The following is a 27383-nucleotide window of genomic DNA, read 5'->3' on the forward strand; positions in this document are numbered from 1 at the left end:
AGGGTGTAATAGTTGCTCCTTGATTTCTGCTAAAAGCATAAGAAAAGCTCTCTTCCCTCTCCTCCCAGCAATGCAGGGGGCACTGCTCCCCAGCACTGCCCCTGCCCCGTGGCTGCTGAGTGAAGGACATGATGGGCACGGGAACCTCAGCAGGGGGCAGCAGAGACACCTGGCATCAGGCTGAAGTGCAGAGCTGGTCAGGAAGCAAATCCATTTTGTGATTGCATTCAAGGTTTCAACGAGGAATTAAAACAAACCCTTTCAAACATTTCTGTGAAACAAAATTGTGCTGAAACATCTGGTTTGTAGCTGAAGATATTTATTACTTTCTCTGTTAGGATACGACCAGGGAGTCTGTCCTAGATCCTTCCAATTAAATATTTTTTTGATATCTCCATTAAATATTTCAGCTACACCAAAATAGCGTAATTTGTGTGTTGATGACAAAAGTATAGTAGATAAGTGGGGTGGGGGGAAAGTGTTAACGTGTTTAAGCCCTCAGTCTGCTAATGAGCAGGAAGAGCAGCTGCAGCCTTCAAGAGAGGAATAAGGGATCACGTCCAGAAGCCTTTGACCTCCCTACAGTTAGTACTGGCTATGTCATCCCTCTGTACCCCATCATTCTTCATTACCTCTGTCGCTTGAATTTGCCATAAATTAATCTAGCAAGGCTGCCGACATGGGAGCAAGTTTGGACTGCACCTTGTCTTTCCTAAATAGATCTGCTTCCTCGGTTATTAAAAAAGGGAACTAAATAATGCATTTGTCTTCCAAAACACAGGAACTCACTGGCATTAATGTATCAATGCATTTGATGATTTCAGTAAATGCAACCTCCGTCTGAAGTCTTGGGGCGAGACCTGAGCCTGTTGTCTTATGAGCTGCTGAAAATATTCCACACGAGAAAGAAATATGAGGTACTGGGGTTCCAACCAGCACCTAAAATATGAAAAATGGAGGTTCAGTGGAGATACAAAAATATGTTTCACGCTAAATATTTTTCCACTTAAGTTTCATCTATAGAAGTAATTTGGCTTTGAAAAAACTTTTTCAAGGGGTCTGTTTAGACATTCATCATTAAAACCAGGAATATGAACCTGTTTATTAAAAAAAAAAAAAAAAAAAAAAAAGTGGTATTTCAGTTTTGTAAGCTACCCAAATGGGATATTACATGATAATGAAAGTTATTTTGAATTTTTTTTTAAAATGTTGCTAAGGATTAAGAATCTGCTAAGTAGTGAACTGAAAACTTGTTTTTTGTTATTGAGGAGTCTGAACTTTAAATTTCCATGGTTGTTTTTCCTATCCCCACAGCTGTGGAAGTCTTTGGAGTCCAGTAAGGATTCTGAGGATAAATACACTGAACATTTTGTCTTCAGTATTTCCTCAGAAACAGAGAACATAATGTTAGAGAAAGCGTTACTCACTTCTGTGATCTGTCAGCTCATCCTAGCATAAGGAATAATATTAAACATTTCCCAGAGAAAAACAGATTTCAAGTCCATTAATATGGACAAACTGTCATGTTGTCTTCTTGATGTCAAATCTGGTCTATGTGCTTGATTTCAGGAATGGTCTTTTGTGCATCCTGCTCAAAGAGTTGAAAATTGAGCTGGACAGAAGGAAAATCTCTAAAGCCTTTTCCAATATGTAAATATATTTGTTTATCCCATTTCCAAACACTGATTCATACAGCTCTTGTTGATGCTTCACAGCCAAGCCAAGTTCACACGGTGCTGGGCAGTTCCTCCTTGCCCTCTGGTAGAAGCACAGAACCAACAGAAAGGAGAGGGAAAAGCCAGCAGTAAAATAAAATACCGTGCTTTCTTCTTGCCCTCCCCTAAATGGACAATTTACAACATACAAGTCCTTTTTAATGTTACCTCCACACATACACCATCCCTGTCGCTTCACCTGGGAAGTGAAGGGTGGGTAATGTCACAGCAGCAAAGAGGACAAATCAACATCTTTAAGATATGGTCCATAATAGTGAAATACTGGAGAATTTCAGAGCACAAGAACATTACTGGAGTCTTTGCAGAAAAGCGCAGTTTCACTGTGAGTTGTGCTGGACACACAACGCCCTTGTTGGACTCCTAATGAGATAACCCAGTTGAAGAACAGTTTGGCCTTTGCCTCCCACTCAGGGCAAGATGCTGCCATTTATTTTGGCTGTAGCAAATGATGTTCAGTAAAGCCAGCTAAAAAGAAAAGAGATAGCTTAAGAGATGTCAGAAATTAATAACTTTCTCGGATCTAGGCTCCAACCAGTTCAAAAAGCTTTTCTGCTGACAGCAGGTTGTTTTCAACACTAAGAATGAAGTATTCATCTTTATCCTTTGAAGCTGTGCCATTCAATCCAATAAACACACAAGAGTCCTGAAATGGATACTTACTAAAACAAAATGCCTTTTCAAAATTAATATCTTTTTCTACTTCAAACCACATTGTACACAGAAATTCTTTGGAGCTTTTTAAAGACAAAAGCAAGAAAAATAAAGGAAAAGGAAAGTTTTAAACAATTCTGTTCCTATGCACCAAGCAGTAATGTAAAATAGAAAAGTTATGACAAAGTGGACCACTAAGTGGGCATGGTTTCTGTAAATCAAGCCAATACAAATTTCATAAAACTTTTCTTGTTAGATGTACAAACCATCCATTAAAAGAATAACACCGTCATGCCAGAATATTATCATTTGCACTGCTCCAGCTGAATGTGAAGTTGCCTATTGCATTGAAACAACAATATCAGGTATCACAAAAATGTGTCTTCTAGACTCATGACACACTCCCTGAAGGCAGCCTGACACTGGGAACTGACATCTTAATTATGAAGGTACTGCTGAGATACTGTTTTCTTCCAAGCATTAGGCTACTGGTGCACTGAGGTTATTTTATGGCATCCATAAAAGTGAATATCAGTTTACTATGGTTTCTGAACAAAGATAACATTTAATCCTTGCACTCCATACTTATATTTGGAAATTTAACTTTGTCATTCATTTTTACATGGCATTTAGGAATGGGTTAGCCATTGAAATAATTACTTTTGGATGCCCTCGCTTTTTGCTTAATGACTTCTAAATAGCCATGTATAAAAATAGTTAAGTTTATGTATGATGAGATCAACATTGACAAACAAATCAAGACTTTTCAATAAATTCCCACAATGCTTTTATTGTCAAATTTAATAGTCAACAAATTTGTGAGCATCTGGCAGCTGCACAAACAATAAATCATGACATAAGGCCTTATCTGATATCACATGAAGCTGATACTTCAAGAGTATGATCAAAGTCACAGTGGTTATTTATCAAATATGTAAATAGTTATTTTCTGTCATATTTATATATTTGGATCATTATGATAAAGGAAATGAATACTGAGGTTATGCTTGAGCACGAAAGGTAAAACATTTACAGGAACCACTCTCTACCTGCATTCTAATTTCCAGAGAGGTCACAAGGAGCCTAACACAGGTCTCTCTCCTGTAACAAAAACTACCAAGTCGTTATTGTGTTTATTCTGTAAAATTCATATTTCTGAAGTTACCCCCGTTAAAACTGCTCACAGGTACATAGTGTTATTACCAGAGTGAAAGGTCTCTGTATTCACCTGATTGATTCAATCTTATTTCAGAACTACAGTAAGTTAAGGCCGTATTTCAAAAGAGCCTGGTAGGCAACAACTTTCATTAAAGCACCTAAACAAAAGCATTTTATGCAGTTTGTGTAAGCACCATAGCTATTCACTTTTAGAAATAACTTGACAAAGACTCCACCTTGAATTCCAGTCCCACCAATTCATCAACCAATCATGAAAAGAAGAATGCATCTAGAGATTTCCCACAACTCACCCTGAAGATTTCTCTTCCTGTCTGGTGCTGTCATTCCCCATTTATGCAAGGACAGAAGCACCCTTATTCTGTACCTTAAGGCATTTAGTCATGTATCAAAGCCTTTTTTTTTTTAACCAAGAGAGCTCCTGAAAAATATTGCCATGGGAATCAAAGTAGGACAGCAGATAACTTGAAGTTGTATCCAAATCAAAAGATGTTCCAAGGCCACTATTCATAAGCGTGAAATTAAAAGGTACACTAAAATTTTTCATAAAGAGCTGCAGATGATCCATTACCTCATTAGAGCCTAAAGCACTTGCACACATTTGAATTCTGGATAACTGACTTTATTGCATTCATTTACTTTTCAAACCTTTTCTAATTATCTGAAGAGCTTTTTGATAAGCTCCATAATTTCTGAAATAATTATGAATAGATATTATGAACGAATACACTCTTCTAAAAGGAAAGGATGTGAAAAAAATGTCCAAGAAAGTACAAAATCAATTCACAACTGAGTTTGAAAAGATGTTAAACTGTAGTAAAAAATACAGCGCAAAAGTAATTTACTGTATGTACTGGGCTCTAAAGATCAATATTTCAAATACATACACATGTTGTAAACTATCCACTTCCACAGAGTGCTGTTTGTCTTAGAGTAACAGAAGGATAGGTTAATTCCTGCTACATTTGTGCAGGCAGCAATTACGGAACAGATTTAACATGAGCAGTTTGAGAACAACAAGTTTGAAGGGTTTTTCATTTCATTTCATTTTCAGCTGCTTCTAAAACATGTTGTCAGCTGCCTGGGCTGTTGTGTTTTATTATGACTTTCTGATTTACCCCTTCAAGAGGAACTCATTACTTTTGCAAAAAATGCAATGACATGCCAGCTCCTTCCAGTGAGAGAAGACTGCAGCATGAACAGGAGATGAAGCTATGAAAAATACATTTGAAGTCGGCTCTTTTTTGATGCAAGGTCATACACACAAAGAGCTACATGATCGAGCAGCTGCAGACCCGCAACACAAACAAAAAGACAAGCACTAAAGGAAATATTCTTGTATTTATTAGCTCTGCTTTTACGTCTTCCTCACAGCAAAACCACCCTTAAAACCAGGCTTAGCAGCTCAATTGGTAATTCTTGCCCCCCATTTCCTCTACAGTAAACAAGCATCAAACTAGTTTCTGCATGCAGTTCTCCCAGAAGGCGTTTACCATGGCTGGAAGGGTAAATGATGAAGTTGCTCAGCTATGGCCTGAAAATTTGCACTCAGAACTGAAGACCCTTGCCATTAGGCAAACTCTCCTTCTGACATTCGAGTCCAGGCAGTAGATTCAAAATTTCTTTTTCATTATCTTATTTGTTCCCTGTCAAAGTACAGAGCCTTGAGGGGCTCATTTGGACAAACGGGAAGAATCATTGGGCCCCCACTTTCAGAGAGCAATAGGTCTTGCGCAGAGAAGTCACACAACATATATCACCTCTGCCAGCAGTGCTTAGATTTCAGCTCAAATGCACAGAGACAGGTAGCTCAGCTTTTTGCATCCATACCCTTCGCAATGACTGAGCTGAACTATGAGCCTCTTCCACCTGCACCAGTGTCCCTGCTTAGATCCAGTTCTCTCTCACTCCGTATTCAAGCTAGAGCGAGAGGCACCAGAGACAGATTAAAGAATCTGGGCTCAAGTGCTCAACAAAATCCCCAAGCTGTCATCATCATTGACCTCAAAAGGCAACTAAAAAGTGACACAGAAAATAATTATAAACTGTAGGATTTCTGTGATACCTAAACCAACTGGAAGAGCACATTTTGTTCACCCTAATTTTTTAAACATATTGATAGATACTATCCAGTCTCTTGACACAGAACAGCACAAGAATTAATAGCAACTACAGGACCAGAGACGTAGTAGTGGGAATAAAATGAAGGAGAACTTATTATTACCTTCATTTTTGAAGTTAATTATTAAACAATGTTCTGACATTTCTATAGTTGTCTTCTCTGTACATAAATGAAAGAGCATACATTCCATAGCTATTCAGACCTCCTGGTTATTGAGCAAGAGAAGGAAGAAGAAAACTCAGGTCTGTAACAGACATTATTTTAGAAAAAGACTTTCCCCAGCTATTCCAAGGAAATATAAAGGCTGAGGTTAATTGATGTCTTCAAGCACAGGTGAATCTCTGTGGACATGAAGGTAAATATAGTCTCAAAGTTAACTGCATGGCAGGCCACTCATCCTGCCCTGTCCACACTTGTTTGATCACAGCAGCGTGGGGAGACACAAACAAAAATGCCAGATTTCTAGATTTCTCCACACTTGTGATGCAGTTTTCATACACTCTATGGAAATCTTAGTAACAGAACTCCCTCCTGCCCTCATCTCTTCATCCATCCCCGCAGCCCCTCCAGAGTGGCACTGTTCCACAAAGCCACCACTATGGCTATGGTGCTATTTCAGTCCATCACAAAGGCCCAAGAGCTTTCACTTTGCTTTCTTATGTTCCCTTGTACATTTTATTTGTAGACTAAATTACACGACAATTCATAATGTAAACTGATGCAGAGAAACCTCATGATGTGAGGCGTGTCAGAAGCCAATATAAATATCAAAGCCTAGAAGCCATTGCAGTGTTTGTGATATCTTATTAACGCTTTAGTATGGTCTCCTAGAAAAAGCCAGAAAATCAAACCCACATACCACAACACAAAGGACTCACAGGAGCAGACAAGAAAAGACACAGCAAGGAACCTTGACATCAGTTATTTTGCCTGCTAATTTACAATGAAATTGCCTACTGGAAGCAAGGAAAGGACACATCACAGACAGGTGTGCACTTTGTGCACCATTACAAGCACTATGGTGAAATCTGTTGTTCACCATCATTCAAAGAGATGGGACTAAGGTCTTCTAGAGGGGCACCTGTGATTTATGATACACATGACAGAGCAAAAGGCAATTTATCCTTCAGAAATATCTTTCTAAGCAAAAGACTGTTTTGCTACAGGGGTGTTCTTGAAGAAATTATGGTAGCTCAGATGAGGGACAACCTTCGCAGCCCCTCCAAGAAGAGCCTACTGTGTCTTTACCACAAACCTATTGTGATTTCTCTCCAAACATGAGAGGCAGAACACAGTTACACTCAGATACCGAAGTGTAAATGTCTGCCATGGTTCCACAGGATGACCTTAATTTTCTTAACCTGTGGTCAAGGCAGTACAGAGGGCAGATCCCTGAAAAGCGAGACCTGCCTTTTGCTACTTCACCATCTGTTAGTGGGATGAAATGGTAACTTGATAAGCTTTCAAACAGCGGCCATCTGCAATTTAAGCCTGGCAGCACTATGAATGCATTAGCAAAGGTGTCTATTTGCAATTCAAACATCTTTTCAAAGCTTGCTTTTTTCCTAGATATTGACCATGAAGAATTTATTTGCTGCTTCATTTTTTTCCCCTTAATAAGAAAGGTATCTTTGATCAAACGCAGGGAACAAAAATACTTTCTTCTGAAGCTTAGACTCAGTATAATCAACTTATTCTATTAAATCTGGAAGTATCTTGTGTCAGAAGTCAGGACATGAAAGTGAGAAATTTTTTGTTGGAGCTAGAGCGGGAAAATAGTGTTAAAATTTTCATTCTTTCTTCTTCAATATTTTGCTTCCGATTAGCTCTTAGTGTTGAAAATTAACTTAATTTGAATATACATTACTTCCTGCTACATGAGATTATCCCATGTAGAGTCATACAGACTGTGGAAGTGTTTATTTTTAAGCAGTAAATCCAGATCAAACAGGACAGCAGAGGTTAGCTAACTTTAGATTTGATCTCTGAAAAGTAGATTTTTTTTTTTTTTTGAGGAACCTAGATGGTTTCACAGAACAAGTCTAAAAATAAATCTGTATTAAATTTCATACAGAGGACTAAAAATCTCAGAATTAAAAGGACAGATGAGAGCAAGTGAATATTCTTTTTCTCCGCTGTCATCGCAGTTATTCTAGAGCAATCATGAGAAAGAGTACCTAACGTGGCTAATGAATTATGGATTTCTACCATGACCTCTCCCTCACGCCAGGGAGCAGCAGCAGCACAGAAAAAGGAGGCAGTGACACATCACTCTGCCAGGTGGCAGCTTCCTCAGTGCCAGTTTCTGCAGCAAAGAACTGTCTTGGTAGTGTCTCAGCTTACCAGCTTGCTGATACTCAAAAAATACTAGAGGAAGGAATAAAATTCCTCCCTGCTATCTTCAGGTAATATCTTTTTTGAATAATACCTCCTTTATTACCAGTGGAGAAATCCTAGTCAAATATGCCTAAGTATGACTCTTGACTGGGAACATAATCCACTGGCCAAGTCTCTCCCTTCATCCTTTTACAGGTCTGCTGGAGAGCTTTAGCTCTCGGCAATACCTGATGGTCTCAGGTGAATAATTTCCCTGTCCCGTACCCTGTTTGATGGGCAAAAGAGCCTTTGTTAAACAGGTCCTGGCAGAAGAGCTGGTTAAGAGATTAGACATCTCATGGCAATCAAAGTAGAACCTCGTTAAGCAAAACCCAGTGCATAATAATCATTGGCTTTAATTAGTGACTTCAGCAAAAAAATAAAATATTTTAAGAAACAGACAAAACAGTTGTGGGTAGAATAATTCATAAACAACAGCATTCAGCGATAGAGCAGAAAGGGAGAAACATGCTACTTTATTATATATTCACATGAGAAGCTCCTCCTTTAGTAAGGGTACCCATATTAATACATGTTATAGAGGGGTGGAAATGGAGAGCTTTTGAGCTCATTACACCAACCAAATTTTACAATAACACAGTGTTTTGTATGGACACTGCATGCTCCACTCTTGTCTCAAGTCATCCGAAATTTGCAGACAATTAAGAAGAATGGAAGTTGGTGGAATGACTAGAACTGAAAATGAATACACTGATATTTTATATATATATATATAATTTTTTTTTTTAAAGGCATGTGCCTATTTGTCTTGGTCCTGAATGAACATCAGGGAGGAATTTTTGGTTAGAAAAATAGGCTAGAACTCAAGCAGCTTTTCAGTCTGCATTATTTGCAGGAACAAATTTGATCAAATTACTCTTTGTAGAATATTACATAGGATACCTTTTACTTTTGTCAGCTGCTTATATTATAATCAGTTCACCTAAGGTTTGTCTTTTAGTATGTATAATGTCTGGCAAAATGAAGCTTCTCTCTTTCCCCCAGATGTGGTTGCATCCCCGAGGGTTCACATCAAGGCTAGCAATATCATCTAGATTAAACTGGAAAAAAGAAAGAAAAGAGTCTTGAAAAGATGCAAGTCTGTCATTCCAAGTTATAAACAGTCTCTAATTAAGGGAAACGTTCCCTTATGAGTAAATTATTGCATATGATTTTACAATTGCATTTCCTACACTTTCCAGAAGCATTTGCTACTTATCACCACCATCTATCATAACACACCACTGATCTAATTCAGCACAATACACATATTTCCCTGTAAATATACTAAATAATCCTCTACATTTTCATGGTGTGTAATAACTATCATAACTATCTTTTTTTTTTTTTTTTTAGAAAGGTTCATTACAATTCATTTACCTTAAGCAACACACTAATTTTACTGTGACAGGCAAAGATTGTACTCCCTTGGCACCAGGGAGTACCTGGTGCTTGCCTTGTTCCTGCTCCACAGAGTCTTGATGACTGATGTCATTAGGTGACTCCAGTAAGTCTCAGAGGTTTTACTAAATTTCAAGTATATTCATATTTCCTTGGCCAAGGGATTAGCTCATTCTCTGGAGGTTTCCAATTTTAGATGGCTCCAAAACACTTCTAAAATGTTCTCCAAGAAAAGCAGAGCTGTCACTCAGAGAGGAAAGTTTCGAGGTCCATGGAGCACTACTGAGCTGAGGAACATCTGTGCTTCCACGTAGCGAACAGCATGTCATGCTATGGCATGTTCTTCATATTGGAATAATGTTTAGCTAATTTCATTCTGCTAAGGTAAAGATTCGCAGTTACTTCAAAGACCACCTTGAATGTTTTGCTGCCATAGTAGTATCTGTCTTTTCAATAAATCAAGCAAATCTTTATAGAATGTTACCTGCACACCTGTTATGGGCTAGAAGCCTCTTTCCACATAAATCATAATTGAAAAACACAAGTGTGAGAACATGTCAAAGACTTTCAGATTTTCTGTTGCTAAATAAAGGATGACTCTTCTGATGAAGTAATTGAATTGTAGAGGCAGATTCTTTGGACATCCAAGGTCTCTCAGTGAATTAACAATAAAGTCTAAGAATTCCAGTTTTCACAGGTAATCTAAGGAGATTATCCAAATTGTACTTGTACACACATACATATGGGTAGTCACACAAAGTTTGAGCATTTGGGTGCATGAACTCAGATTTAGAAAGGAAGAGAATAACAAACAGGTTCACCTTTTGGTTATTCAGACCTCTGGACTGCCTGAAAACTTTGGCCCTCCTAGGTAAGAATGAAACAATTCCTCAGCATTAGTCCACAAAAACAGGATTTAAAATTGCAGCCAAAACATGGAATGAAATAGACTTGCAAGAAACAGCAATTAGAAGTTTGTTAATTTATTTTCAAACACACACCATACCTCTGCTTCCCTTCTTCATGGATCAGAAGCATAAGTACCAAAATAAAGAGCACCACTTCTTCCACTATTCCTTTTCTGGCTGAAACCAGGAAACACCCGAAGTCTCACAGGAAAGACCTTTTCCAACAGCAGACCTTTACGTATGCTTCAGAAAAGTGAAGAGTTTTGGATAATTATCTTTCCCTTGACCAGATTTCCCTAGCTATTCATATTTGTTTCTGATCACTGATAAATACACACAGTTTATTTTGACTTTCATCTTCCATTTTTCTCTGAACTTCTCAGAAAGTACAATATTCAGAAATGCTTAAGAAATCAAGGAGCCTGGGGGTCCTGAAAGTGGGATCTAGGTGTTTCATAATTGGTTTATTTTAATGAAAAGCCTAGGCAGTCAAAGATTAGCTTTTAAAGATTTTCAGCTCTTCTGTATGAAGATCAGTGCCTAGTATGGTTTTCAGAAAATAGCTGGGGAACTAAACTCCTTCAGAGATCTTTTTCTTACTGGCTAATCTGTTCTGAAGTCAAGGAAATCTTCTGGAAAGTTATTTATATCAATAGCTATCACACCACTGAAGTAATCTGATTCTAATCATCCCCAGAGAGTTGCAACAATGGGAATTATAAATAGCAAAAATATCATGCATATTGTCTCTACTATTTTAAAAACGCTGGTCATACAGACTAGTAGCTAAGAAGAAGTCTCAGGACACAATCCCTTAGTTTGAATATCAGAATATGTGCACATTTGCCATTGCCAAGTGGTATTCCTAAATGCCAGATGCTTTTTTCTGAGCAAAACTGCTGCATGCAACAAAGGGGTTGTGATAGTCCCTATAGTCTCTGCCTGGCTCCTGGTTTCTCGCTTGTCATCGTATTTGTAGGAACAGCTAAAGGGATAACTTTAACTGTGTTGATAGATGGCCTGGAAATGCAGTAGATGAGACAAGCTAACAGAAAGCACTGTCCTAGCTTCTGAACAAAAGGAAGATTCCATTAAAGTAGTTGTTCTATTCTGAGTCCATTTGTAATAAATTAAATTTTGCCATCATCTTCATTGCAACTTAAGGGTGTCCAGAAGAGACTGATTTCAACAAGGTCTCTATGTTTGTTTTATAACCTAGTTCTCCACTGAGTTCAAATCCAAAGTGCTTTAGATAGTAGAACATGTGTTATTTCAATAATGCATAAGCGTGTTTTTAATTCTTTGGTGAAATGACACACTTGCCCTCTATGATGACTACTGTCTGAGAAAAGCCGGGCTATCTTAGCACCTTTTCACTGTTTAGGTTTTGCAGTCTTCAGCAGTCCTTCCAAAGACAGCTAAAAGCAACCAAAGATCTCCCTACAAGTAGTTCCTCAGCCAACCATATTGTATAATATTTTTAATGCCAACAAAAATAGAAGTGATTAGTCAGATGACATTGAAGGAGACGTAACCCCATAATGTGTTAAAAAATAATTACCGACATCGCTTCTGAGAGTATGAACAAAATCACTTTACATGAAACTAAGAAAGCATGCAACACAACCCAGAATGCCAGAAAATGTTTTGCAGCACTTGCAAAATATGACCACTGTTCTGTAATGGACGGGGGGTTTTTGTTTAGTGAAACAGAAGAAGGAAAAATTTTAATAGTTTAATGACCTCCAGACAAATTCGCGACATGCTGAGAAACATCTTGGAAAAAATTAAGCAAAATTAGCAACTTTAAAAGTGTTGATTACACGTCCCAGAATTCATTTTCTGTATCTTTAAAAAATATATATGATCTACAAACACTTTTTTCCTATCTTCCAATAGCATCCAGGTAGCTAATAAATAAATGCTGCATACATTACATTCAACTCCACCACTGGAACCCACTTATCAGGTCCTATAACATCCAGTTCTGTTCAAGTTATCTTTTATTAGAATGAAACAGAATGGACATATCTTGACCCTTTCCTTTAGTTTTTATGTGATTTTTAAAAGGTCATTGGGATACTGACAGTTTAGTTTGACTAATTATTTCATTACATATTTAGTCTTCAAATATGTCAAACTTCAACCAGTCAGGTTGAAATTTCTTCTTCTTGGTCACTGGATTTTTTAAAATTTTTTTAAAAGTTTAATAGAAAATAGTTCAGCTATTTTTGGAACAAACTTAGTGAAGGATGGTTTTGCCAACATTCATATTTTTCATCTGTTTTCTGAAGAGCCATAATGATTTATAACAGGAGCTTGAAATCTGGCAGCAAGACAACCCTCAAGTTAGAACGGTATCTTTTTTGTCCCCAGGAAAATCCGTTCTTATTTAGCTGGATTAAGAGTTGCAGAAAAATCTCAGTTGCTATTTACAAAACAGAAAGTGTTACATTTTGATTTTCTGAATATTTCAACAGGAACATGCAAACCTTGAAGCCAGCTGAGCCTCCTGCCCTGAGCAGGTACTACACACCTGAAGGTACATCTCAGGACATCTTTATCTTGAACTCTTGTTTTCTTACAGCAGAACTATGACGACGACGACAACAACAACAACAACAACAACAAGAGGTATAATAGAAAAGTTAACAAGAAAGAGAAAGCTAATTAGAGATTAGTTGGGTATTAAACACTCAACACTATTTATACACTGTAAGACAGCATTAGAGTCTTTTAAGCTCAGCCTGTATAATAATTTCCCTAGAATTTAAGGGCTTTTTTATTCAGCTGTTGTAACTCAGCTCTATTAATATCAGTGGAGTTACATTAGTTTGCCCTGACTAATATTCTTTAGTTAAGCAGCCAAGCAAATAAAATCACTTCAGCTGTGCTTTTAAAGTCATTCCCAAATATCATCTGAAAGGCTCCTTCAGTGTAAAAAAACCCCAAACACGGCACCCTGGTGTAGGGCACGGCCCTGAACTGGCTGCACATTCCAAATTGCAGGTCAATAGGAGTTTCACAAGGGTACCCCAGGTCACTGCTTGCTCACAGTGACTTCAGAGGGAGGGGAAAAAAGGGTTTGAAAAACATTCCAGATTTCAGCAGAGTTTTTCTAGCTGTGCAGACACAGGAGTCACTGAAATGTCCGGAGGGACAGCCTTAGCAAGCCTGTGACCTTCTATGACAAACTGGACTATGGTATTTCAGAAGGGATTTGGTCAGGATTGTTAAACTTGTGCCAAAGAGAACCACTTCTTGGATTTTTTCAGTCAAGTAGCACTATATTTGGACTGGAAACAGCCTGTAGGATGAGCAGGAATAACCATTAGACGGCAAGTGAAAAGTTTCAAGCAGATACTACAGTCAAGGAAGAAACAACTTGAACGTATCTGGGCACATTTCCATACTGACTCAAGCAACACTTTTTCCCATGACATCAGATTCAAAACAAACAATATATTATAGTCCATATGTTGATTAAAGAAAACCCAAGCAGTGCAGAGTCATGCACCAGCCTACCGAACACCATCTGAACAAAAGCTGGATTGCTTGCAAGCCATGGAAGTTAAACAAATAAAAAGCCAAAAGTTTTCAGGATAAGGAGCCTGGGTAAGACATCTCAGCAAGATGAGGTTGTGAATACTGAGGTAAGATTGAAAGCAAACTGCCTAGATAGAAGTTATACAGTCTAACTAGATGACAAGTACAATAAGTGGAATTGCTTTGAATATGCAGCAATCATAAGGCTCAGAAAACTGTAAAGTTGGTTGTAGATGACATGCTTAGAGAACCTGAATTTCTCTACCTACCTGAAGTCATATAGCATTTGCATGAGAAACTTGGGATACAGAATGGTTTGCAGTCAGAGCTCAGAAGATCTTTTGGCAAACATGTTCCCAGTAAGATAATGCTGAGGACAAACGTGCAAGAGAAATATATAAATGCTGTTTTCACAGTAATGCTGCTTTCTTAGAACTGACTGTATTTTAAGGGAAGAAAGCTAGAATGCAGTCCTCACGATACACCAACACAATCTATCAAGAACAGTCAGTAAATCACACCATTTAGCAACTTAAAATTATATGATACATTTTAAAATTCAAAACAAAAGCAAAACCATGTTCTACAGGAGAAAGAAGCACTTGCTAAGCATAGCATATTGATGCTGTTTACAAAAGAATTGGGAATTGCACTCTTACATTACCATATCTTACATTAACATGGCCTAATAACAGTAATTCTTACTTGCATACACTAAATTCACTGAGATATTTTATCAGACTTTGAATTATCTGATCAGTTGATCCGGTGTAATAAGAAACAGGAGGCCACCATTGTTCTTTCTCACAGAATTTAATAAATCAAAGTTAGAAAAGAGACCTGTCAGAACAAATTTGACTAGGAGGTTAAAGTAGGTTGCTAAATTTCAAATGTGTTTTATCAAAATTATTTAAGCTCATAGGACTAATAGTCATACCTAATCATGAAATAAAATGTTGTATTATTGTCCATTAAAGTGGAGGAACTTAGGTTTATAGAGGTATAAAGGGAAAATAACATTTCTTTTGTTTGTACAGTACTGAACATATTCACAAGAAGCAAGAAATACCTTGTTCAGTAGCCAGACCTATGAAAACTCAGTTCACTTACAGATTTTTTTTTTTTCTTCTGTTTTAAATGATGGGTAGAGTTAAAGGAGTGGCTTTCTAGTTTTGTACATCTATCTTCATTCCCTTACACTGTTTCCAAATGCTTCAATCCAGGAATGACTATTGTTAGTGTCAAACTACATAATGAAAGTCTCAGCTAAAAAAGTATGTAGGTAAACAAATTTGGCAACCATAATTCTTTGCCATTCAATCTGGATCTCTGCAGCTATTTACTTCAAGACAGATTCTTGTCTATAGACATATACAGGTAACAACAGACTTAATTAATCCCAGGTACTATCAAGAAGAGGCATAGAAATGTGCTGCTTCAAAGTAACAGTGATCCTCCTAAAACAGTCACCACAGCAATTATCTGTCAAGATGATCATCAGGATCCTTAGTATTAACTATTATGTCACACATCTCTATGTGCTTTATTGTACATCTGCCACAGTTATTTGGAGCATACGATGTTTAAAAGAATATTATTGCCAGTTGAGGTGTTAACATCTGCATATTGCTCTTGCACAGATCTTCAGTGCCTAACTACCCCCCCTCCAAAAAAAACCCCAAAACCAACAACCATTTTTTTTCAACATATCTCCCAATTCTGCTTTGCAGGAAGTAATGATGGTATGTTGGCCAAATTTGTTGCATAAAGATCACAAGGGTTTTGAGGAGGAAGAATTTTACATCTTTATAAGATTAGTTGGATTTTAAGTATGGTCTCTAGGTCCAATCTGAAACCACAGGCATAGAAATTAAGAACCTGTCATTATTCTGTACTCACATGTAAGTTACACTGGGTACAGTGAACACTTTTTTACAAGTCTAAATAAGTAAAAAAAAAGTAATAACACTGGGTCTTTAACAGCTTACCTTAAGATACAGCTAACAGTAATTTGGCTTTCACTCGTCAGTTTAAAAGTCTATCCCGTAGGTTCAAGAAAATCTAGAAGAAAAAACTAGAGTAGGTCTGGTAGCCTTAACTAATCCTTATGAAGTCATTAATGCTAAGCTGAGGAAAGCAAACATGGGTAGTCTGACAACTACCAGGCATGTTGGTTAACTTCCACTTGATTTTGAGGCAGTACCTTCCCTGCAGCATGCAGAGATGGGAGTGCAACAGGGTACAACTGGGAAGAAACATTCTGAACCTGATGACATATACTTGTGTGTGAGACTAAGCATTATTTACGCTTTGAACAGTACTATATTTCTCATCTTCAGTGCCTAATTCCTAACATACAGGCAAAGGATACAGAGACAGACATGGTGCAGTGTAAGGTTGTACTTACTGCATTGCGGTGAGTAGCACTGTATCCATTCCACAGAAGAAACCTACCTTTACAGAATAATACTTGATTAAATAAGTAGGATCTTAATTAGGGTCAATATAAAGCACTGATGTCACTATTGCAAACACTTTGTAGGAGCTTTTTCTATATTCATATTTTAAACTCTAGCAAGTAACATCTGCTTATGTAAGTTAATTACAAACACTTCAGCTACACAGATCATAGTTTCCATATTTTACCTAGTTGTTCTGTGAAACTTAGTGTAACATGCCAGCATTTTTTTAATAGAAAAACCAGATATTTTCACATTTACTATCTTAGTATAATCTATACACATAATTGCTTTTAAGATAATATCTATTTCAGTTTATGAAAAGCAATTGAATGGCATAGTAGATTATCATTAAGCACTGTGGACAAAAAGTGTTCTGCTGGACTGAACCAGCTGTCGAACATGTCTTTTCAAAAATCTTGAAAACCGTGTTAACTGCTACATCTTAGTTTTCATGTACCTCAGCAGTTCTTTGTTCTGGCTGAAAGTGTAAACTATGAAATGACTGTTCTTGCAGTATTCAGAGTTTTACCATAGCCAAGAAGTCCTGGAATTGAAATAGTGTATTCTTTGGGGTATATTCAATGTTAAACTAAATCTCCAAATGTTTCTTGGCTCACCCACCATTAACTGGACCTTGAACTTACCATTTGTATTCAATGGCGGGGGTCTAGCACTGCCTTCTGTTTTTACAAATGTTTTCCATTGCCTCTGCATAGCTGACAGAACATGAGGCATATTAGGAGAAGGTTAAGTTCTCTTTCTGAACCACCAAGAATTCCTTAAGTCCTCAGAAATATCAGAACATAGCTAAGAAGCTAATTGTAAATCTCTTTGTAAAGGATTCTAGTTGTCATGAGCTGCAGGTCTTAAAATCTTTCTAGATCTTATCGCTTGTTCTCTGAGCATCTGCTTACTCTTCCTTCCTTTAGGTCAAAAAATCTTTACTGTGTGGAAAATCATAGCTGCAGTCATTCCAGGGAAAAAAAAAAAAAAAAAAAAAAAAAAAGGCCAAGACAGTATCACTTCTGTCCTGCACTTTGTTTTAAATGCAGAGCACAAACCAGTTGTAACTGTGGATGTTAAAGAAAAGCAGTTGTGCAAAGTCAGACTTTTTTATTCAAACTAGCAATCCATAAACAGACTTTGAAGAACAGGACTTTATCTTTCTTACAGTAAAGCTAAATAAAAACTGCCTGTTTAGAGTTGTTAGTTTCAGGTGCAACTTTAATAGCTTTGGCACAACAATAGGAAAATATGACATCTCTGAACTCTAATATTCAGTGCCAATAAGCTTATTTAGCCTCCAAGAGATTTTGATAATCAGATGTATTTTTAATAGCAGTTTCATAGCAGGAAAGCATTAAAAGTACTTGTTTCTCGAAAGCTGATCATATGCAGAAGCTTCATTTCACAGAATGGTTGAGGTTGGAAGGAACCTCAGGAGGTCGCCTGGTCCAACCTCCCTGGCTCAAGTAGGGCCACCTAAAGCCCAGGACCATGTCCAAATCCAAATGGCTTTTGAATATCTCCAAGGACAGAGACTCCACAGTCTCTCTGGGCAACCTGTGCCAGCATTTGATCACCTTCACAGCTAAAAAAGTGTTTCCTGATGTTCACAGGGAACCTCCCGTGTTTCAGTTTGTGCCCATTGCCTCTGGTCCTGACACTGGGTACCAAGAAATAAAGCCTGGCTCGGTCTTCTTAGCAGCCTCCCTTCACGTAGTTGTAGATATTAACAAGACCTCCCTGACCCTTCTCTTCCCCAGCCTGAACAGTCCCAACTCTCTCAGCCTTTCCTCACAGGAGAGATGCTCCAGTCCCTTCATCATCTTAGTTGCCCTTCACTGGACTCTTCCCTCATGTTCTCTTCTACTGGGGAGCCCAGAACTGGACCCTGCACTCCAGGGGTGGCCTCCCCAGTGCTGAGTAGAGGGCAAGGGTCACCTCCCTTGACCTGCTGGCAACACTTCTCCTAGTGCAGCCCAGGACACCGTTCGCTGCCTTTGCCATGGGGGCATGTTGGTGCCTCACGTTCAGCTTGGTGTCCATCCCAGGACCCCCAGCTCCTTTTCTGCAGAGCTGCTCTCCAGCTGGTTGACCCTCAGCATGTCCTGGTGCCTGGGGTTGTTCCTCCCCAGGTGCAGGACTTTGAATTTGCCTTTGTTGAATTTCATGAAGTTCCTATTGACCCATTTCTCCTGACTGTAAACACTTTCTAAACCAATGTGCAACGCTATAGCTCTTGGGCAGGAAAGCTAGCAAAAATCAGTTCAATTTAATTTATCTTTCCAGTGAAGCCAGCCCATGGCTTGGAAACCCAAGTATCTGCTAGGTTTTCTTCTCTATTAGGTCAAGGTCTAATTTCACCTCAATTGTTAGATCTACAACATGAAGGTCTGCATAGCCCTCAGTACCTCAAGACAATAGTATATCAGCATTAAGAGGTGAACTATACATTGTGTTATTTCCTCTGGAACTGAGCTAATTGCTTGCAAGTTATAGGAATAAAATTATTTTATTTTCTATTCCTTTTCAATGTAGAATTAGCCATTTATATTGTAATGATCTGGTCTCTCTTCTAAGCAGTAGCTAGAAATAGATTATTTGCATAGGCTTGCACTGCAAGGTAGCACACACCAGCTTCTTGGAGAGGTGCTTCACTGGTATCTCTCTCAAAAGCATAGGGTCAAACTTATCCCCAGATTTGAAAGGACACAAATTTACTGCTGACTGACAGGGACCATGAAGATTTCCTGCCTTTCTTTATAGTACGGAATATGCCTCCAGTTTTGGAGATTACCAAAATCCCAGTTGCTTAAGCAAACCTGGCCTCTTAATTCGGATAGCAATATTAACCTGACTCAGGGTCTTAAAGTGTGATCTTATTCTCCAAAATAAGTATGTACATTTGGTGCTTTAGGACTGCCTTACATTCTTGTCACATATATTTAAATTACAACTTGAAAGTTATTTCTTGGTTTCAGCCCAGCAAGATTCTAGCCTGGATGCCAGTAATAAGAATTCAGTGGCATGTAGACTTGTAATGCCTCAGGTAGATGTAGTTGGCTGGAATTCAGTGAAAATACAATTTATTTCCTTGTTTCCTTGCTTTGCAGGGCTAGTAGAACAAAAGCCTGTCTTTATATTTATCACTAAAAAGATGTGATGTATGTATACATGTATATATGTAAGTAGGCAGCTCTGTCAGGTAAGAAAAAAATCATTTTTATATGGTCATAGTTCAGAGAAATAAACCCAGTTTTGAGTAGCCCCAAATTCAGTTTGCTTGTGTGAACCATTAGAGACAGGGGACCGACACAGCAGGAACAACAGTAAGTCTTTGCTCTTTCTTCACGCAGAGGTACAAGATGCACACAGGATAGAGAACATATCTACGGACCAGTGCTTCTTACTGCCTAGATATCATGCTGCATCACAGAGACACTCACTTTTCCATTGCTGTGTCTGGTGTTGGTTGCATAGAGAAATACAAAGAGTGGGGAATATCAAAGGAAGTGATGCCCACTTACGTATCCTAGAAACTTTTCGCCAGAATTAGTTTAGGTAGCAGTGGTGGGTACTGCCAACAATACACCAGCTTTACTCACCAGGCCGAGACAGCACATCCACGCCTCACTCTGCCATGGCCCTACCCCATAAGCCAAGGCCGGGTGTTGTCAGCACACACAGCAGAGCTGGGAGGAAGGCTGCTGAGCTCTTCCCCGCTGTGAGGTCAATGGCTCCACTAAGAGTCTCTTTCCAAGCCACTGCTGTCAGTGATTGCTCACCTGAAGGCATTTAGCCTGCAGCTCACCTATACAATTTCAGAGGCCAGATTGAGAGCTGGCATCATTGCATATACGTCATGGTTTAACCCCATCCAGCAACTAAACACCATGCAGCTACTCACTCACTCCTCCCCCCACCTAGTGGAATGGGGAGGAGAATCTAAAAAAAGTATAAATCATAGGTTGAGATAAGAACCGTTGAATAGATAAAGGAAAAGCTTCACCCACAAGCAAAGCAAAACAAGGAATTAGCTTCACCACATCAGTAGGCAGATGCTAAGTCATCTCCAGGAAAGCGGGGATCCACCACATGTTACAGTTACTTGGGAAGACCAGCATCATCACTCTGAACATCCCCCCTTGCTTCTCCTTCCCCCAGCTTTATATGCTGAGTGTGACACCATAATCCCTTGGGTCAGCTGTCCTGGTTGTGTTCCCTTCTGGCTTCTTGTGCGCCCCAAGACTGCTTGTTGGTGGGGTGGGATGAAAAGCAGACAAGGCCTTGACTCTGTGTAAGCACTGCTCAGCAATAACTAAAACGTCCCTGAATTATCAACACTGTTTTCAGCACAAATCCAAAACAGAGCCCTGTGCTAGCTACCATGAAGAAAATTAACTCTACCCCAGCCATAACCAGCACAGTATAACAATTTAAAAGTGTCTGTATGACACCAGCAGTAAATAAATGGTTTACAAGTCTCTACTTTGAGATCAAGTAGAGCCTAAATAAATATTTCTTTATTCTGTTTGTTGCTGCATTTTTTTGGAAGAGTGTTAATGACCATTATAAGAATGACACTGTTCTTTACTTTCTCAGGAATATTTTTTCTTTCATAGGAAACACTACTAAGAGTCAGCAACAGTCTGGCTCTGTCCGGTGTGATTTGGGATTTGCCTTCCCAGTTTCAGACTTCCCTCATTAACTTACTGCAGCCCAGTGAGTTCTCATGTAGTTTTCTGTCCATCTGCTCTGCTAGTGGGTTACTTCAGTCTCCCCAAGCTTCACTTGTATCCTACCTTGCCCCTGAATTTTTACTATTGCTTTTTCTTTACAATACAATCCCGTCTCTTAGCCATTGAATTACTTAATCTTTTAATTTAAAACTACATGCTTATGTTTAGATTATGGCTCTATAATCAAAAGCCTCAGCATTTTCTCCTTGAAAGGGAAGGTGAAAGAAGCCTGAGAAACACTGTCGCATGCCAACACCAACAAATTGCTGTTAACCTCATCTTTCACTGGAGCAAAGATGGATGAATGTACCAGAGTAAAGTCTTTTGGTTCAGGGGACAGAGCTGGAACCTAAATAAGTGTATGAGCACAGCCCAAAAGTGGTTTTAAGCTGAGGACACATGCTAACATTTCAGTAAAAAGTTAAATGGCACCATCAGAGTTACATCCATTCGACACAGTTAAAGAGACTGTCTTAAGCAGTAAAACACAAGATTTCTTCAGAAGTCTAGCATGGCATTCATTTCTGTATCTGAGGCTTGGACAATATCAGACTTCCATGCCAATTAAGAATGAAAGACAGATATATGCAGCAAAGTTCTGGGGTAATTTGATCTTCCCTCTACAAGCAAGGGATGATACATACACCTGCAAGTATTTCAGACTAAAAATAAGAAGCATTTTTAATAAATGTTTCTCATCATTTCCAGAAGATTTTTCTTGTGTGTGTGTGGCCATGACATCATCATAAGAGAGATTTAAAACCTTGTTCTTAAAGCTACTTATTTGGGCCCTGGAATTGGTTTCATCCAGCCTAAGTACCAGCTTCAGCATCACGAGTATATATATTCATTCTGCCTACATGCATCTCTACAAGACTTGATCCTCTGACCCCTACATATATACATATGTGCATGTGTCTAACCCTGAACATTCATCTTTTCAACCCTCTCATGCCTCTGCTTTATGTGCAGTCTTTCTCCTTACTCAGCAGACTCCAGACATAGTAACAATTACCTGAGACTCTCAGAAAGTCACCCAACAATATTCTTTATCTGCTATTCCTGTTTGTCCTTTTCTAGCTCATTTCTTGTATTTTCATAGGGATGGTCCAAATGAAGTCTCAGGCACCATTTCTGAAGCTTATGAATAATTTTACTGGTACCAAACTAAACAGAACATCTGTCTAAAAACAGTTTCTCTAACAGCAATAAATTCTCTCTTCCTATTCTTTGAATATGTACTTTCAGCCTCTTCGTAAAATCATGAGAATCAAGAGAGCTTGATGACGGTTGCCAGTTATGATATTAATAAAACAAAGTAAGAATCCAGAAAAAGTAGTAATGAAAAGCTACATTTCATCTTAAATTTTAAAATGATCTTTCCTAATTTCTGTGGAAAATATATAATAACCAGACACAAATGGCCTTGCCTATATCTCCTCACAAGATGTGCATTTATAATATTTGGTTTTGAACTGAAACTAAATAATGATTTTAAGCTGCCAGTAAAAGAAAAGAAAGGAAAGATGAAAAGTTAGGTTACCCTGCTAAGTGAGTTCCTAAAGTCTGAATAGATGAATCACATCGGATGGAAAAAGTACTACTGTACATGTTGCATGTGACAAGATGTCCTACCTATGATTCATGTCTAATGCCATAGAGCCATTGTGCACATGTACAAATCAAATGCAAGACATGAAATTAGATTCAAAATACTTGGTTTCAGATCTGTTTCAGATGTAAAATTTATCCATATAGAAGTAGCTGTTACTTTTTACATGCTGGACTGCTACTAACTGACTGTAAGGAAAAAAAACCAAACAAACCCAACAGAAGAACAATGTTCCACGAAGTATTTAGGTACCTGGTCATACTGTCTATACATGCAGCCCTGTATCACACTGTATATATACCAGAAGTCTGTCTGAAGGATCCTGAGAGATTCACAGCCTTAACCTGGCAATCACTTACCCTACCAAAGCACAACGGAAAGGTTTTGATCTTTCCAGATGCATCAGTTCCTCCTGTGCCATCCTATGCTCTCTGAAGAATTTTAATAGCTTCCAGATGTTGGCTCATTGGGTGCTGACACAACTCTTGTACAATTGTAGTATCATACAACAATATTATGAGAAGGATCAGAAACACAGAAGAATTTTACAGCATTTGGAAGCCTTAGCTGAAAAGAACAACAGAATACGATGCTGCTTTTAACACTTGTTCAGCATTACTGCCTAGGAGCCATCAAGGCTTGGGTACTACTTCTTTGAAGCCTTTTAGATGAACAGGCAATTAAATGGCTTCTCACTTTATTAGTTTTCTCACGTGTGCTAAGGACAACAGGGTGTATAGGCTCTAGTAATTGCACAACTCTTTCTACGCATAGAGGCTACTGGAGTTTACTATTTGGCTACGGTGCTAGATGAGATATTAGCTCCATGAATTTAAGTAAATCTGGGCATCATGTATAGTTTTATTATGACCTAATGCCACTTTCCTCAAGAAGCATTTTTTCCTGAAACTCTTCTACAGATGTAAGGACATTTGTTCAGATCAGACTTGTATGGCAGCACCACAACAGCATGATTGAAGCACCGCTTTTGAAAGAAAGTAATCTTTGCATTTACTATGTAATTTCTAGCATTAATTATGATTTCTGAAATTCTATGTAATTACTTAAGTAATATGATTAAATATTAGTAACTAGATCATGTTGAAGATAAGATCATTTAAAATAAACCGTTGAAACTTCATTTTCTTTCACCGTACTTAAACAGATCAATTTCCTTTCAGAAATGTACTGTTCTTCATCTCTGACTTTCCTATTTGTCTTCACTTACAAAATCACATTGAGAAAAGAGAAAAATAATTTAACAAAACTAAAAAAATGATCACATTACTTATTTAATCATTATTAGATTAAATGATAAATCTTTCTTTACAAAAGTGAAAGACAGACAAGAGTACAGGTATAATCTAGAATTTTAAAAGTACACTAAAAGTATTTTAAGACGAGACAGACTTAAAGAGGGTCAGTTCAAGCTTCGCTTAGTATATCTCTAAGATACTAGACCCTGGAAAGCTTGCTGTTTTTCAGCAATATCATTTTAAATATAAAGAAAAATGTAAAAATGTGTTCTGCACAAACCCTGTTTAGAAGACAGTCCTTCATCTATGAAAGCAGAGACAACAACCGTGTTCATATAAATTACAATAAAGGCAGACAGATGATTTGTAGATTTATTTTGTATTTAAAAATGTGACCATGTAACCACCAGTAAACACACATCAGGAGAAGAGGAGGGAAGCCCAGTGATATTAACCATAAAATGTTTGAAGGGCAAAACTAAGAAGAAATATTATTTGATCTGTTTTAGTTCATCTGACATTTTTATATCCACATTTAACTCACAGGTCATTAATATCCATGCAAATGTAAGCAAGGGAATTTTGAGCCGAGATGTCTTGTTCAAAGTAATAAAACCTTTATTCACACTCAGCTTATACATCAAACATTTCATAACTTGGAAGCCCTGAACAAATACTCAGAAAGCCACCAGTCCACTTGCACAGAACGGAATCAATCAGCATCTGTTCACAAAATTCTTGCACCACACTGGAAAAAAAAAAACACAACAAAACAAACAATTACCATTTCATTTTTTTTCCCCTCAGAGAGACCTGGCTATGTATGGAGGGCAGAAATCAGATAACAAGCTGTATGCAATAATGGCTTTTAGTTTTTGCCTTCTAAGTAGAAGAGATCCCTTGCAACTGAAGTTCTTTTGCAGATTATAACTTCCTGAAGAGCCACAAGAGAATTTCCTCATGAGTTCTCTTAATTCAGTCATGTCCTGTTCTGAAACATTCTTAAATGATAAGATCAGCAGATAGGGAGTATTCATGTCAAAAGAGACATGCTTTTTCTTTGTTCAGAAGATACCAGATATCACTTTTCCCAGTTAGCTGTTCTCAGTTTATCAGAAATTCTCACCTTACCATTTTAGACCATGATTTCTTTGAGCAGACTCTGCTTTATCATGTATCATATAGAACAGAATATAATACAAAGTAAAGCAGAATAAAATACTAAACAGAGTAGTATTTTTAATACACTTTTAAAAAAAAATTTCTTGTCAAATCTAATAGGAAAACTTGCTTCTGAGATGACCCTTTTAAAAAAATGGAATCCCAAAGAGAACTATGCCTTCCCAACTCCAAAGGAATTTATCTGCTTCATGGCTTTAAATTTGTAAAGAATTTTTCTATAAGGTTTGGTTTTAGTCATAACTGAAGTTGCCATTCTCACAGTAGATCATCATAGGTCTAATAATATCAAATAAAGGCTACAATTAAATCTTCAGGAATGGTTTGCTTGACTTTGAGGTCCTCATAGCTCCAATTTTAATAGGTTTTGATTCTATATGGATCAGGTGTAGCAATGAGTCATTTTGAACTGGGATGAAACTGAAATGATGAAGTGTTCCCTTACATCTTTCCCATGCTAAGGGAGTGATCCCATGGTATATTAATCTCATAGAACTGAATGGTTTGTTAAGGAAGTTCCAGTGTTTTCAGCGGCAAGTACAATTTTAATAAGTACAGCATTTTTAAAAATTAAAGATTATTCCTGAAGGTCTTTAGCAAAATAAGCAAGAGCATATGTTACTATAAAATATATTCTACGTACACAGAATTATTTTAATACAGTGCTAGACCAGCAATAATTCAAAGAAAAGAATACATAAAGAAAAAATTGATAGGAAACATAGCCCAGACTGGAATGACTAGCTGAATCAACAGTATGACTAATGATATGAATTTCAGCTCTGACAGCAAAACACCACTATAAAGATGACTAGTCAAAGTAGAAAACCTGATGACTTATTCTGTCAAAAGCATCTCTGGATGTAAATGCAAGCAGAGAGTACCTTCAAACACATGAAAACAAAATTGGTTGTCTGGGCTTACAGTAATCACTGCTCATGGATCAGGCTGTGGGTTGTGTTTAGTCTTTACAAGCTCATCTTTGCACAACTCCAGAATATGTTGTGTGCCAAGTGCAGTTGTGGTCATTTAGTTCAGCAAATATTATTCAAGGTCAAACGCATTAAAGGAAAGTGGAGACAGCCATGGCTATTCAAAAAGTCCGATTTTGATTACAGAACTTAACTGCTAAAAATAATTAACATCCACAGCAGATTTCTCTGGGTCCATGACATGTATCATAATATTTCTTTAAGTGGTGTGCTGTGTTTAACATACTGAGCTTATCATATGTGACTTCAGCTTTACTGGTAATCACTCTTGGAAGTTTAATTACTGCTGTCACTTTTATATGCATTTTCTTTGTGTTAGATACTAAATAAAACCTATTAACTTCAGACACAATTCCTGGGGCTAAGTTTCTGGAAGACTATTTTAGGACCTCTGTGCAATTTATTACTAATTCCACTGCTAGGAACTGTGTTGAGTTCTAGCGAATGAGGACTTTAAAGGCAGACCCCTACATACCCGCTTTGATTTAGGCAAATATACAGTGGTAATTACTATGAATTTAATTACTATTTCTAATGATGCACACACTGGAGCAGAACACACATTTCCCCCAAAAACCTTTTTTGGGTACAGAAAACGTAGATGAGATGCAAGTTCTTGCGTCATTAAACCCGACCTCTGCTGTGACAGGCACCGTACCATCCAATCTCTCAAAGAGCTCAAACTCTAGAGTACTAGCTTGCTTTTTTGGCATCCTTGAGACAAATGAAAAAAAAAAAAACAAAACCAAAAAAACAACAACTGCTCCAGGCTTTCCCAGCCTTAAAAATTAAGAGCCTCTTCTATTCTGCAGTCTAAAATGGCTTTAAGTCATTTGACATAATGACATACAACCTGTCTTCTATTTTGCTGGCCTAACTACAACAAGTTTTCCCAACTTTTCTTATATGTCAGATCAGCTGATAGATTTGACCAACCTATCTTTAATATTTTATTTTTATCTTTTTTTTTCTCCCATTTTCAATTCCCTGCCAGGTATTCAGAATAAGTGGCAGGACCTCTTTCTGTGGCACATGGCACAGTCTAAGATTACCAGTCTCACCCAGGAAGAAACAAGAACTGCACACCATCTCAAAGCATACATTTCCCAATGGTTTAGGCTACAAGTCTAAGGCAAGCCATGCAATAACATACACTTCAGTTCATATTTGTTACACTGGTCAGCTCACACATTTATTGCAGCATGCCTTGTTTGCTGAAACGTC

General features: G+C 37.8%; 1 protein-coding gene across 1 annotated transcript in view; it reads left to right on the plus strand.

Annotated features, from left to right (window-relative positions):
* The first annotated feature begins 13511 nt into the window (after nucleotides 1-13511).
* The window catches only part of PDE5A (phosphodiesterase 5A), a 137859-nt gene continuing 123987 nt past the window's right edge, over nucleotides 13512-27383 (plus strand). The window contains exon 1 of the mRNA XM_026847640.1: nucleotides 13512-14023. The gene's annotated coding sequence lies outside the window, so the exon portion shown is untranslated. The remainder of the gene's footprint in view (nucleotides 14024-27383) is intronic.

The sequence above is a fragment of the Athene cunicularia genome, assembly GCF_003259725.1.
Source record: "Athene cunicularia isolate RWA chromosome 4 unlocalized genomic scaffold, athCun1 chr4_part2, whole genome shotgun sequence".
Taxonomy (NCBI): domain Eukaryota; kingdom Metazoa; phylum Chordata; class Aves; order Strigiformes; family Strigidae; genus Athene; species Athene cunicularia.